This window comes from Portunus trituberculatus, chromosome 47, assembly GCF_017591435.1.
Source record: "Portunus trituberculatus isolate SZX2019 chromosome 47, ASM1759143v1, whole genome shotgun sequence".
Classification (NCBI taxonomy): Eukaryota; Metazoa; Arthropoda; class Malacostraca; order Decapoda; family Portunidae; genus Portunus; species Portunus trituberculatus.
The window spans coordinates 9,685,549-9,698,048 of record NC_059301.1 but is presented as its reverse complement, the minus strand read 5'-3'; the positions used below and the strand labels follow the sequence as shown (position 1 = coordinate 9,698,048).

Here is a 12,500-nt window from a genome sequence, read left to right as displayed (position 1 = left end):
TATTCATTAACGCTTGCAGCATAAATTATCATAACGGCACCATAAATAACGTCATCATAATTAGCATCATATACAATTTATAGTGTAATTAAATAAACAAAATGTGCATAGTATTATTTTTCCTAACGAAACACTCACTCACCTCTCATTCCAACTCTCAAAGCTAAATAAATTTTCTCGTTATCACAGAAATGTTTCAAATAATATTTTCTTTGCAATACAGTCCCTTCAAAGTTTCAGTAGCCTAAAAACACGCATCAATTTCCTATTGTTTCCTTTTTCCTCTCTCTCTCTCTCTCTCTCTCTCTCTCTCTCTCTCTCTCTCTCTCTCTCTCTCTCTCTCTCTCTGTGTGTGTGTGTGTGTGTGTGTTGGCGAGCAGCTGGCTATGGAAACACTTTTATAGTGTTCTGGATATATATTAACAAAGAGCAAATAGAACAATGAAAATATATACACTTCATGAATGCTTTGAACACTTTACTTCCTGAGGAGTTTTATTTCATCTTGTCTTTTCAGAGTTCGTATACCAAGGCAAGCTCAAAAGACAGAAGAGAGAGAGAGAGAGAGAGAGAGAGAGAGAGAGAGAGAGAGAGAGAGAGAGAGAGAGAGAGAGAGAGAGAGAGAGAGAGAGAGAGAGAGAGAGAGAGAGAGAGAGAGAGAGAGAGAGAGAGAGAGAGAGAGAGCAGTTATCCTTTGTTTAGACCAAATGAGGTACAATGACTCTCTTTTAGGCTGATGACACAAGAGAGGTGCCTCCATTTGGCAAGGATTTCTTTTCTATTACTGACAGACAGAGAAAGGAACTGAAAAAAAACAATCTTAGACACATGAACGATAAAAAAGAAGTGTAAGAAGAGTTTAATGAGAGAGAGAGAGAGAGAGAGAGAGAGAGAGAGAGAGAGAGAAGATGAAAGAGCACCCATTCAGTGGAATTATGCGGTTTTCGTATTGTTTGTGGAATAATTAATTAACGCAGGCTGCCAATTGACGGTAGTGTGTGTGTGTGTGTGTGTGTGTGTGTGTGTGTGTGCAGAGAGAGAGAGAGAGAGAGAGAGAGAGAGAGAGAGAGAGAGAGAGAGAGAGAGAGAGAGAGAGAGAGAGAGAGAGAGAGAGAGAGAGAGAGAGAGAGAGAGAGAGAGAGAGAGAAATTGCTAAGTACTCCCACATAAAACTGGAAAAAAAGCTGAAATAAAAAAATCACGTATTCTTCCCCACTTTTATTATTTTTTTTGCAGTTTCCTTATGATAAATGTACGTGGCTTACGGTTAAGACGTCTTTGGCAGCTCGGGACTTTGGCTGCACACCAGCCAATCAGAGTCCTTTGCCGCCCCTATCTCGCACGTGATTGGTCTGCCATGTCATCGCTGAGTGAGTCATCGTAGGAAGTGAGAAGGGAAGTCGGCAGAGATTTTTGCTGAATGGAAACGTTCTATTTTCGTGAGTCCCAACTGAAGTGATTTAGGTGAGCATTCTCTCTCTCTCTCTCTCTCTCTCTCTCTCTCTCTCTCTCTCTCTGGTTATCTTCCTAAAGAACGTGGTGAGGCGACTCTTGACAAGCTTGGTTTCCTAATGGTCTTCTTATGTTCCCAAGTGGTGGAGATAATGGCAGAAATGAAATTGTCCTTTTCCTTTCTCATTCCCCTTCTTATCCCTCTTCATTCCTCTCCTCCTGCTCCCTTCCTTCCTTTCTTCCTTCTGTCCTTCCTTCCTTCCTTCCCTTTGTCGTTCTCTCCCATGCCTTCAACAACTAGTGCTCCTTCGTCCCTTAATCTCCATCATTAATATTCAGACCACATTTGGAATGGCGAGAGCAGTTCCCACCTCCTGACTTCGTTAAGGCAAGGTGGTGCCGGGATTGAGTCGCCTGGAACGTAGAGCTCCTAATTTGTAATACCTAACGCAACGCACTAAACAAAATAATGGATTATGAAAAAATACTTGAATGCTTGTTTCGCTTTCATATATATATATATCAAGGTTTTATTTTCACTATTTTTTATGTTTTTTTTTTTTTGTTATTACCACGTTTTCTATCTTGCATATGTGCAGCGTAATGGAGTGAATTTTATAGCATTCACACAGATTTCCGATTTATTCTATTTCTCTTATACCGTGTGATCCCGCTCACATCTAACCAATTAACTAGTATCTTTATTTTATATATGAGTGACTTTATAAATAATTCGTTTTCTTATCACCATCTGATGCTTTGTTTCACATTCGAAAGGGAACATAACAACATCCCGGGAACTAAATCAATCTTGCGGCGTTTAGTTTATTGATTTGATTATGTTATCATGATTTTCTTCTATCAACTAAGAGATTGCAGCAGGAGGAGTTTGTAAAAATTATTTTATTGCCATTGATACATCTTCTTTTAATCCAAGAAATCAATAAATGCTGTCACAAGTTACACGGTGTTGATGTTCAGCCGGTAAATCCTCTTATAAGCCCAGAATAATGGATATAATAGGATTATTATTGTAAATTTCTTTATGTACAGATCCACAAATAATAATGAAAAAAACTTGTTATGTGCTATTTATTGTTTTCTTTTTTCTTCCTTGCTAGAATCATCCCATTTTTCTCCAACAGTTTTTTAGAAACATTTCTACGCATCACATTTCTTACAGACCCTGTTTATCCTCTTCGTAATCGAGGGCGTAAAGCTGCGCTGGGCCAGCCTTTACTTCCGCCTCTGCTTCTGAATTACTTCAACACTGATAGTCAAGGAACCACATTAGTCACACTCATGCGCATCTCCTAATGCTCCTCCAGCCCTCTACTTCTTTTCCTTGTCCTTCTCCCTTCTTACCATAGTACTCTTTGTCTTCCCGCTGCCACCTTTCACTCCTCGTCCTCCTTCCCTTCTTAATCTCACCTCTAATCCTCTTTCTTTCCTTCCTCACTATACTCTTCTTTCCTGCTCCTCTCTCTTCCACCACCTGCTCGTGTTTCCTGTAACCACTCCTCCTTCTCGTCCTGTTCCTTCATTCTCCTCTTCCACCTGGTTCTCTATTTCTTTCTACTTCCTCTCCTAACAATTATTTTTTCTTTTTTCACATTTTTCTTATTGCTACTACTCATTACCTTCTTATGTTTTACCTTCTCCTTCTCTTTCTGGTGTTCCTTTTCCTCATTTGTTGTTCATCTTTCTGCAGTTCAGGAGTCACTACGAAGAAGGAAAACTAATAAACGACGCCGTGGAAGGTTAAATGACCCGACACCACAAGATAAGAAGGCAAGAACAGGTACGAAAACTGTAAAATGAAAGGTGGCATCCTTCAGAAAGGCAGGACGGCAGACAGACGCTGCAGAAAGGATAGACGAACAGCAATGGAAGAACGATGAAGAATAAAAATGGAATACAATATAAAAAAAAATTCATGTTATGGTAGGAACAAAAAATGGGAAAAAAACAAACTGATATATATAAAAAACGTCATTGAAGTGTTGGAACTTTCTCTTACCTGGACGGAAATAGAATGGAGTGCTTTCACAATACGAGTGCTGCTTGGAAGTAAAATATTCTAAACAGATAAAATAAAAATGAAGAAAAATGTTAATACGAGAAGAGTGCGTTCCCTGCAGTGTCACAACAACTTAGAGGCAAAGGAATGTAAGAATAGAAGAGAGAGAGAGAGAGAGAGAGAGAGAGAGAGAGAGAGAGAGAGAGAGAGAGAGAGAGAGAGAGAGAGAGAGAGAGAGAGAGAGAGAGAGAGAGAGAGTTCAATACGCCCAATCTCTGACCTGACCACTTTCTAACTTTAGTAATCTTGACGTCAACAATTGTGATTTGTGCAATAGTGACACCATGACCCTGCCCGGCTGACCACCCCGACCCACCACGTTAGGGACACACATGGTGGTCAGGTCATCAATCCTGCGTCTCCTGGGATGCTCAGAAGGGAACCATGAGATGACAAGACTTACCGCACCACCTCCTCATCACCTTCACCACCACTACCACTATTATAAGTGGTAGTGGCTTTTCCTAACCCCACCTCCATTATTACTGTTATGACCGCTTCTAATACTATACCAGACGTCAACCATCATTACTATTTCCACCATTATTATTTCACCAGCACATTTTTTTTCACCTACCATCACGACCTTTTACCATTGTAGTTATTATTGAAATGCTCTTTAATATTTCTATCAAATCTATCTTCCTACTACTACTACTACTACTACTACTACTACTACTACTACTACTACTACTGCTACTGCTACTGCTACTATTCTGAACAATAATTTCATATATTGAATTAGTCACTATTATTACTGTCAACGCTTCAACACCATCACCAGTATTGCTGCCACCATTCCCAACACCATTGCAACCAGCTCTACTGGGTAACATTACTATCACCACCACCACCACCACCACTATCACCATCACCATCGGCACATTTGCATACAAAAGAGGGTGCTGGGGAAGAGGAGAGGCAGAGGAGGGAAAGGTCAAGTGAACAACAAAAAGGGAATTCAAGATACAACATGAAAAAAGACTAATAAAAAATGATGTTGCTTCTTGCACAATAACAAATGTGCGAGTAATCCTCAGTCCACAGGAAATCCATTCTGAGTTACCTCGCTTCAGGTTAACACACGTATGCATAAAGGAGATATGCTGCGAGTTGTCTGCAGGTGTTTTTTTTTTTATTTATACAAAAGAAATACGGCTTTTTACTTGCCAACAACACCATCACCACCACTGTCACCCAAAATAACAACAAACAACAACAGCCCTCATCACCACTACACTATTACATCATCATCAACAACAACAACAACAACAACAACAACTACCACTACTACTACTACTACTTCTACTACTACAACTACTACTACTACTACTACTACTACTACTACTATTATTACTACTACAACTACTACTACTACTACTACTACTACTACAACTACTACTACTACTACTGCAACTCGTACTCCCACTAATATTGCTAGAACAGGAATGTCCCCAGGATGGACCACTTTTTCAGTAACGACCCAAAATGTCGTGTCACTCCCCTCGAGTGTTCCAATTTTAACTTTTGTTACATTCCAGCCTTTGATCTAATTTCCAGTCTGTGGAACAAAACTCTTCTTTCATTAATCTTCTTTTCCACACAGGTATTTAAGGCTACTGACAATAATAATCTCTTTTCTCATCACTTTACATTTTTTTTTATATTTATTCTCATTAAGAATATATACATAGAGATATTTCCTGGATATTGACAGGAATTGAATTTGTTCTCCTAATTCTTCTTAATTTTCTGCTTTTTCGCTTATGCTTCAGATTTCTCAGAATAATGATTTTCTAACCTAAATGAAACAAAAAAACATATAAAGCAACACTAACGACTAAACTACTACAAGTACTACCAATACTACTGCTACTACAACTAGTACAACTACCACTCCTACCACCATGGTCACCACCACTACCACCATTATTACCATTAATTGCCACCACCCGTGGCAATTAAAAGTGGTTAAAAAGTTCAGCCAAATTCTATTTCCTGAACAACTATTTGGAAATTACAAAAATTAACTCTCTCTCTCTCTCTCTCTCTCTCTCTCTCTCTCTCTCTCTCTCTCTCTCTCTCTCTCTCTCTCTCTCTCTCTCTCATAATAGATCTACGTATTTTTCAGACTCGCACATTCCCAACGTTGATACAAAAGATATTCAAAATCACAAACTGAGAGTAAATTTCCCAATTCAGTGAAAAATCACTATTATGTATGTGATGTGTGTATGTAGCGTTACTATCCTTCAATAGAAGTTAAAGTATTGTACTTTGTGTAATGATAAATGAATCTGCGTAAATTTTTTTTAATATTGCTGTAGTTTTGTCTGACCTTTGGTGTAGTGTAGGGTTTGATTTTCTACTTAAATGTTGAGGACTTCATGTGACGGTATATAATTCGAAATGTATCCACTACTGCCAAATGTTTTTCCTTTACTTGGAAATAATTGCAACTCTGTTTATTTCCATCTCATGTGTTCATGTATACGACACACGAGAGTACTTAAAAGATATTCTATGAATGCATCTTACGCTTTGCTCTTCATATATGCATTAATGGAATATTTAAGTTGATGGGAAGGACGCAATGGAGTGCTATCATCTGCATTTATTGAGTGACATGTTTAGTGTTTAAATGTGGCCGTACTGCCTTGAAGAAAAAAATTGCGAATGTATAATTCAGTCAAGTGATTCACTCATGGAAAAACAAAATATCGTAATGGGTCTTCTCAGTTTTGCTTTATAACACACACACACACACACACACACACACACACACACACACACACACACACACACACACACACACACATACACACACACACACACACGCACGAGTTTAAGAAAACAGAAAATCTAGTCATGTACCCTCTTTTCCTCTTCATGCTTTCCTTCCTTCCTCTCGTCCCCTTGCATTATCTTCCCTCCTATTCTAACCCTTCTTGCAAATGTTCATGCCAGCTCTGTATGGCAAAACAATACTCGCCACTTACGTCCCCTTCACTAAGCCTCATCAGCACCAACTCGCTAAACTAGTAAGAGTTGTAAAAATAAAGGTGATGATGCCCTGTGAAGGTCTTGGCAAAATGAGTCTTTCCTTTAGGCGACAAATGTAGTGGCTGTGTGAAAGCTGAAAATCCTGTCTGTTTTATAAAGTCACTTCCCTTCCTCTCCTACTTTTACGGTTCTCTTGACCCTGTAATCAAGTTCCCTTTATTCTCTCTCTCTCTCTCTCTCTCTCTCTCTCTCTCTCTCTCTCTCTCTCTCTCTCTCTCTCTCTCTCTCTCTCTCTCTCTCTCTCTCTCTCTCTCTCTCTCTCTCTCTCTCTCTCTCTCTCTCTCTCTCTCGTCACAACATTTAAACATTTTAAGGCTTGTTGAATCTTCTCTCAGAATTTTCACTTTCACTCAAGTAAACAAGAATTTTTATCGACGTGACAATTTCATCACAGTCCTTTACAACATCGCTTATGTCTGAAGACACTCTCGTTACAATAGTTTGTTCAGAAACGCCTTCCAATATCACCACGACAAATTTTCAAGGCCACAGAGACAACTAGCTGGGTTTTCAAGACAGTTTCTTCTTTTAGAAGAATAGAAATTTTGCCAATGTATCACCAGAACCATAAAAACATTCTTGAAATAAACAAGTATCTTTAACTGGAGCCTTTGGAAAGCAGTGATGGTGAGAGAGCAAAGAGGTGCCTGGGGCCCCACTTCCTCCACCACCACCTTTCCTTGCTACTATGAGCCACAAGATCTCTTCACGCCATCTCTGCACTTATCCCTCGTCAGAACCGCTTTCCTCATTACGACAGTCATTACGATCACAACCGCAGCTATGACTTCTCTCGTTTTCTTTTACCATCTATTTTATCTTCTTTTTTTTTTTTATTTATCGGTGGTCTCACACACACACACACACACACACACACACACACACACACACACACACACACACACAAGTCCTCGGTGTTTATTTTACATTTTTTTTTTTTTACCTTATGGTTGTTATAGTCAACTTACTACCATTCTTGTTTTTTCATTTTATTTTTTTTTTCAACAAGGCGGTGCTGCAACATTATTATCCGTCTCTCTCTCTCTCTCTCTCTCTCTCTCTCTCTCTCTCTCTCTCTCTCTCTCTCTCTAAGTTTCAGGATTAAGACTATCGTTCATTTTCAAGGGTAAGAGAGTACTATTTTCGGCCTTACTAAGTTAAGCGTGGTGGTGTGGTGGTTCATAACTCCAGAGACCCGTGCCTCTTGTTTATAAATGAGAGAGAGAGAGAGAGAGAGAGAGAGAGAGAGAGAGAGAGAGAGAGAGAGAGAGAGAGAGAGAGAGTGTGTGTGTGTGTGTGTGTGTTAAGGGTAGGCTTACACCCTTAAGGACGTCGAGAAGAGTGGAAATTTTACTTTACACTTTATATTGTTGTAGAAAGTTAGGAATTCAATGTTAATGAAAATGCAAATCTGTACTGGGTCTGGTGTTGCGTGTTCCTGGCAGTGACTTGATGAGGTGGTGCAGCTGAGAGGTGTCTGTGTGGCATGGTTGGAGTGTATACAGATACCTTGATGAATTACTAACCAGAAAAGAAAAATATGAACTATCACTGGTGGGCGTGGGTCTTCACCAACACCTCGTCATGTAAACCACTGCACCACCAATACAACTCTCTCTCTCTCTCTCTCTCTCTCTCTCTCTCTCTCTCTCTCTCTCTCTCTCTCTCTCAGTATACATAAAATGTTTATCGCTTTATGTCAACAGATTATCTATTTCATAAACGAGAAGACACAAGGCACAGACGTGAAGCCTATTATTGATTCGTGTGTGTGTGTGTGTGTGTGTGTGTGTGTGTGTGTGTGTGTGTGTGTGTGTGTGTGTGTGTGTGTGTGTGTGTGTGTGTGTGTGTGTGTGTGTGTGTGTGTGTGTGTGTGTGCAGGTGAGCTTAAATAAAAACATTATTTTCGCTGAACTTGGTGGAAGATGAGGCTTCAAAGCGGATCAATTCAATATTATCCAATTTGTATAATCATTACCTTAATCTTGACTCGAGGCTTCACAGCAACACCAAGATTCTCTACTCTTTTCAAAATATCATGTAATGCCTCTTTTTTCCTCCTCCTCCTCCTCTCTTTCCCCTCTTTTTCCGTCGGTCCCTCCAGTCCTGTGAGGAATGAGATAAGGCCGAGGCCTAAGCAACAGCTGCCTTTGACGGCTTTTCATAATCTTTATATACTTGCGGATCCACCATGATGTGAACGAAGACACGCAGCTGATAGGGAACTTCATATTCCATCACCAGTTAACAGAATTATGCTACCGTCTCCCCGGACCATGAAAGAGACCCAGATTTCTCAAACTCTGTTGACGATATTATTGAAGATACAAGTGAAAACAGACATTAACTATTCACGCCGGGACAATAAACCGAAGTCGAAGTGAATGAGAAATATAGAAATCAATTAGCATTATAATTTATGGTATTGTATTCGAATTAAGTGAGGAAAAATATTTTACATAACAAGACCTTAAGTTTTCATAAGAAATAAGACATAGACGTAATCACTTCTACAAATCTCAATCAGAAAATCACCGACTTATAACTGTTTCATCGACTACTAGTTGATTAATGGAACCAATGATAATAAACAAAGTTACAAAATTCACTATAAAAAAACATCAAGATAATAAAAGATTCACAAAACAGATCAAGAAATAAATAGTCGTGTCTGACGATTTTGATGTGTTTATCAGAACACACAGTACACGCTACACCACCAGAGCAATGGGTAGAGTTTACTTAGAATTTCTGTAAAGTTTCAGTAGGTTTCCTCACAAAGGCCTCAATACTTTAAGGTATTACCATGGTGTAATTAACAACACCTGCATCTGGATCGAAGACTGGCTGTAACATAAACGGGAATCTGTAATACGGTAGATCAACAGGTTGAGTTAATATAATTACTGGCGTTCCTTAGGGGTCAGTTTTAGCCGTTGAGTAAATTATGTCTCGAAATAGAAATAGATAAATTTCTAGAGTATACAAAAGTTGCAAACAAAGCAGATCCACCAATTGAAATACAAAGAGATTAAAATACTTTATCTAATAGTCTTTGAAAATAGAGAGTGAACTTTATTGTAGTCAAATGTCGTATATTTAAAAACTGCCAACATCAACAATCCTCCTTATTCAGAGTGAATAAAATAATTAAAAACACTAATTTCAAAAGTACACAACTTTCTCGTTTGTTTCTACTTTGAACACAGCCAACACTTATGATCGTCATGCTAGAAAAAGGACATTATAAAGACACGGAAATTAAAGCGTTAATTAAAACGCATTAAACAATTAAGTATATTCACATTATAGGATTCAAGACACAAAGACAAAGATTTTTGCCAAATTAAGCCAAGTAATTTTCTTGAATTAAATCGTAAGATCATCAGACATAAAGAATAGAAAGAAGTCAAAACTTTTACTTTTTCGGTTCCTTCCCTCTACCAGAAAGTGTTAATTCTCTCACTCACCGCCGTAGTGTTACATCTCTTGTTTTCTTTTATTGCAATTTCCATGGTTACTGCTTTGAAGTTCATCGCTGCTGCATGCCTCTCCCTTACCGCGGTCCAGCTGCACAAGACTTTCTACTGACTGATATAGTTTTTGTCCACCTCACAAATTTTTTCATCTTTTTCACTGAGAAATCTTGAAACTCTCTAATCCTGCATTTCGTCCTGCTCACGAGTTCAGTCATTTCAAGAGAGGAGTATTATGGGGAAGTAGAATTCTCAGCAATGGTTTATTATCGCTGCCTCTGATCAGCTGCCCTCATGTGTGAAAGAAAGAGATAAGAAAAAGAAACACGCATTGTACGTTTCATAATCACATTCTGACGTCTACTCTCTGTCCAAGTCTAATGTTCTAGCCTGTGAATAGATTACGTCAGGAAAGCTAAAGACTCATTATGCTAAATGCCAGACCAGCCATTTGGTAATCGGATGATCGGGATCTCAATGGATCACAGGACGGGAAAAGGAAAGGAATAGTGGAAGGAAACATATCTGCAGTTACCTCTTGCCATCCTGAAATAAGACTGAAAGAAAATGAGGAGAGAAACGAAACTAGTAATCCTTATCCTGACTTTCCTTTAATACACTTCACTAGTTAACTTTTCTTTTTGTCATCCTCTTTCTCTAGTTACTCGTATTCATAACTTTTTCGTCTCCTTGATTGCATCTCATGTTAACATTTCATGATACATTTTTTTTTGTTTTTTGTCCCTTACAGGATGAGAAGATGATGAGATATATGACTGCTGAGGTGAGTGTAGCGAGGGGACGTTTGTACTAATATTCTCTCTCTCTCTCTCTCTCTCTCTCTCTCTCTCTCTCTCTCTCTCAAAGTAAGAGTGAAAGTCTAAAGAGTGGACGATCTGAGATAAGGTTATACCATTTCCCGAAGGTTAAATTCTACCTCAATATAAGGACAAAATCCCGAAGGGAGAGCGATCTTTGAGGGAAGGAGAGGGAACGCTACTTCATTCTGCGATTCAGTGAAGCATTACGTCTCCAATCAGAGATGTGGACTTGCTATTCCACTGAAATGAACTTTAAGCTGCCTCCTTGAGGAGATGGCACATGGCACAAAGAAATAAGAGACATGAATACTCCTTTACATCACACTTCGAAACAGAGTTTTAATTTCATCAAGTATTTTTCTTTTTTCATTCTTGCTTCTTATGTGACCATCACATACTGTGTGACTTTAGAAAATGATACTCATCTAGTCACGAAACAATTGGGTGTTGGTTGCTGTTAGTTCACGGCAGGTTTCGTGTGTAAAGGTTGGCTGTACATCATATAAATAATATAACTAATTCATCTGATTTTATTGCTTATAGTGAATCCGTATCATACTACACATACTTGGTCCACTGTATGACTATCTGGCCAGATTGTAATAATTATTGTTCGTAGCAGCGAGTAAATCAATATCCTTGCAACAAACACGAGCAGTGGCTAATACCATTAATAAATTAAGATAAAAAGATTCACACTATGGATAAACGTCCAAAGGTATTCATGTTATCTCTAGAGTCCAGCTTCTAGATCTTAGTTTACAAACAATTTCATAGAGTGTTGATGAAAATACGCATACTGACACCAAAAGTTTGGAAATTTGAAAAAAAAAACATTAAGTTCAGGCAAGTTCAATGAATCGACAACAAATCCACAATTAAGTGGATAACCCTGACCAGGACTCTTCTGACTCACAGGAACCAATACCACCACACTGCACGCTGATACCGATTTCAATAATTCTCTCTCTCTCTCTCTCTCTCTCTCTCTCTCTCTCTCTCTCTCTCTCTCTCTCTATAAGAAGTACAACATCTTCATTTCCCTTTTTTTCAGGAAAATCAAAGAAAACGGAATTGTCAGCTGCCTTTGAAGTGTCAACAAAGATAAACATATTTTGAAATAAGCTACTGCGTTACTTGTATGTGTGTGTGTGTGTGTGTGTGTGTGTGTGTGTGTGTGTGTGTGTGTGTGTGTGTGTGTGTGTGTGTGTGTGTGTGTGTGTGTGTGACTTTATATATATATATATATATATATATATATATATATATATATATATATATATATATATATATATATATATATATATATATATATATATATATATATATATATATATATATATATATATATATATATATATATATATATATATATATATATATATATATATATATATATATATGTATATAGTATAACGGCGGCTAAGGAAATAGCAATCTTTCTCTAACTGGTAATGAATTAAGACTCTTAAAGGTCTCCAAGGAAAATGAATTACGACGTTCCCTTGACATGCTTTCGCTGGCCCCGCAAGGGTCTTAATACACTTTCCTCGCCTCCCGCGACAGCGATGTCAGATAGAGACACATGGTATTAGGTGGACGCACAAT

At 38.3% G+C, this 12,500-nt stretch overlaps 1 protein-coding gene across 3 annotated transcripts in view; it reads left to right on the top strand.

Annotated features, from left to right (window-relative positions):
• LOC123498037 (gonadotropin-releasing hormone receptor-like) overlaps positions 1 to 12,500 on the top strand; it is a 190,035-nt gene that overhangs the window by 22,768 nt on the left and 154,767 nt on the right. Inside the window, exon 3 of one of the 3 annotated variants that reach the window (XM_045245115.1) lies at positions 10,823 to 10,855. The exons of the other annotated variants lie outside the window; for them this stretch is intronic. The gene's annotated coding sequence lies outside the window, so the exon portion shown is untranslated. The remainder of the gene's footprint in view (positions 1 to 10,822; positions 10,856 to 12,500) is intronic. 3 annotated transcript variants of the gene reach the window in all.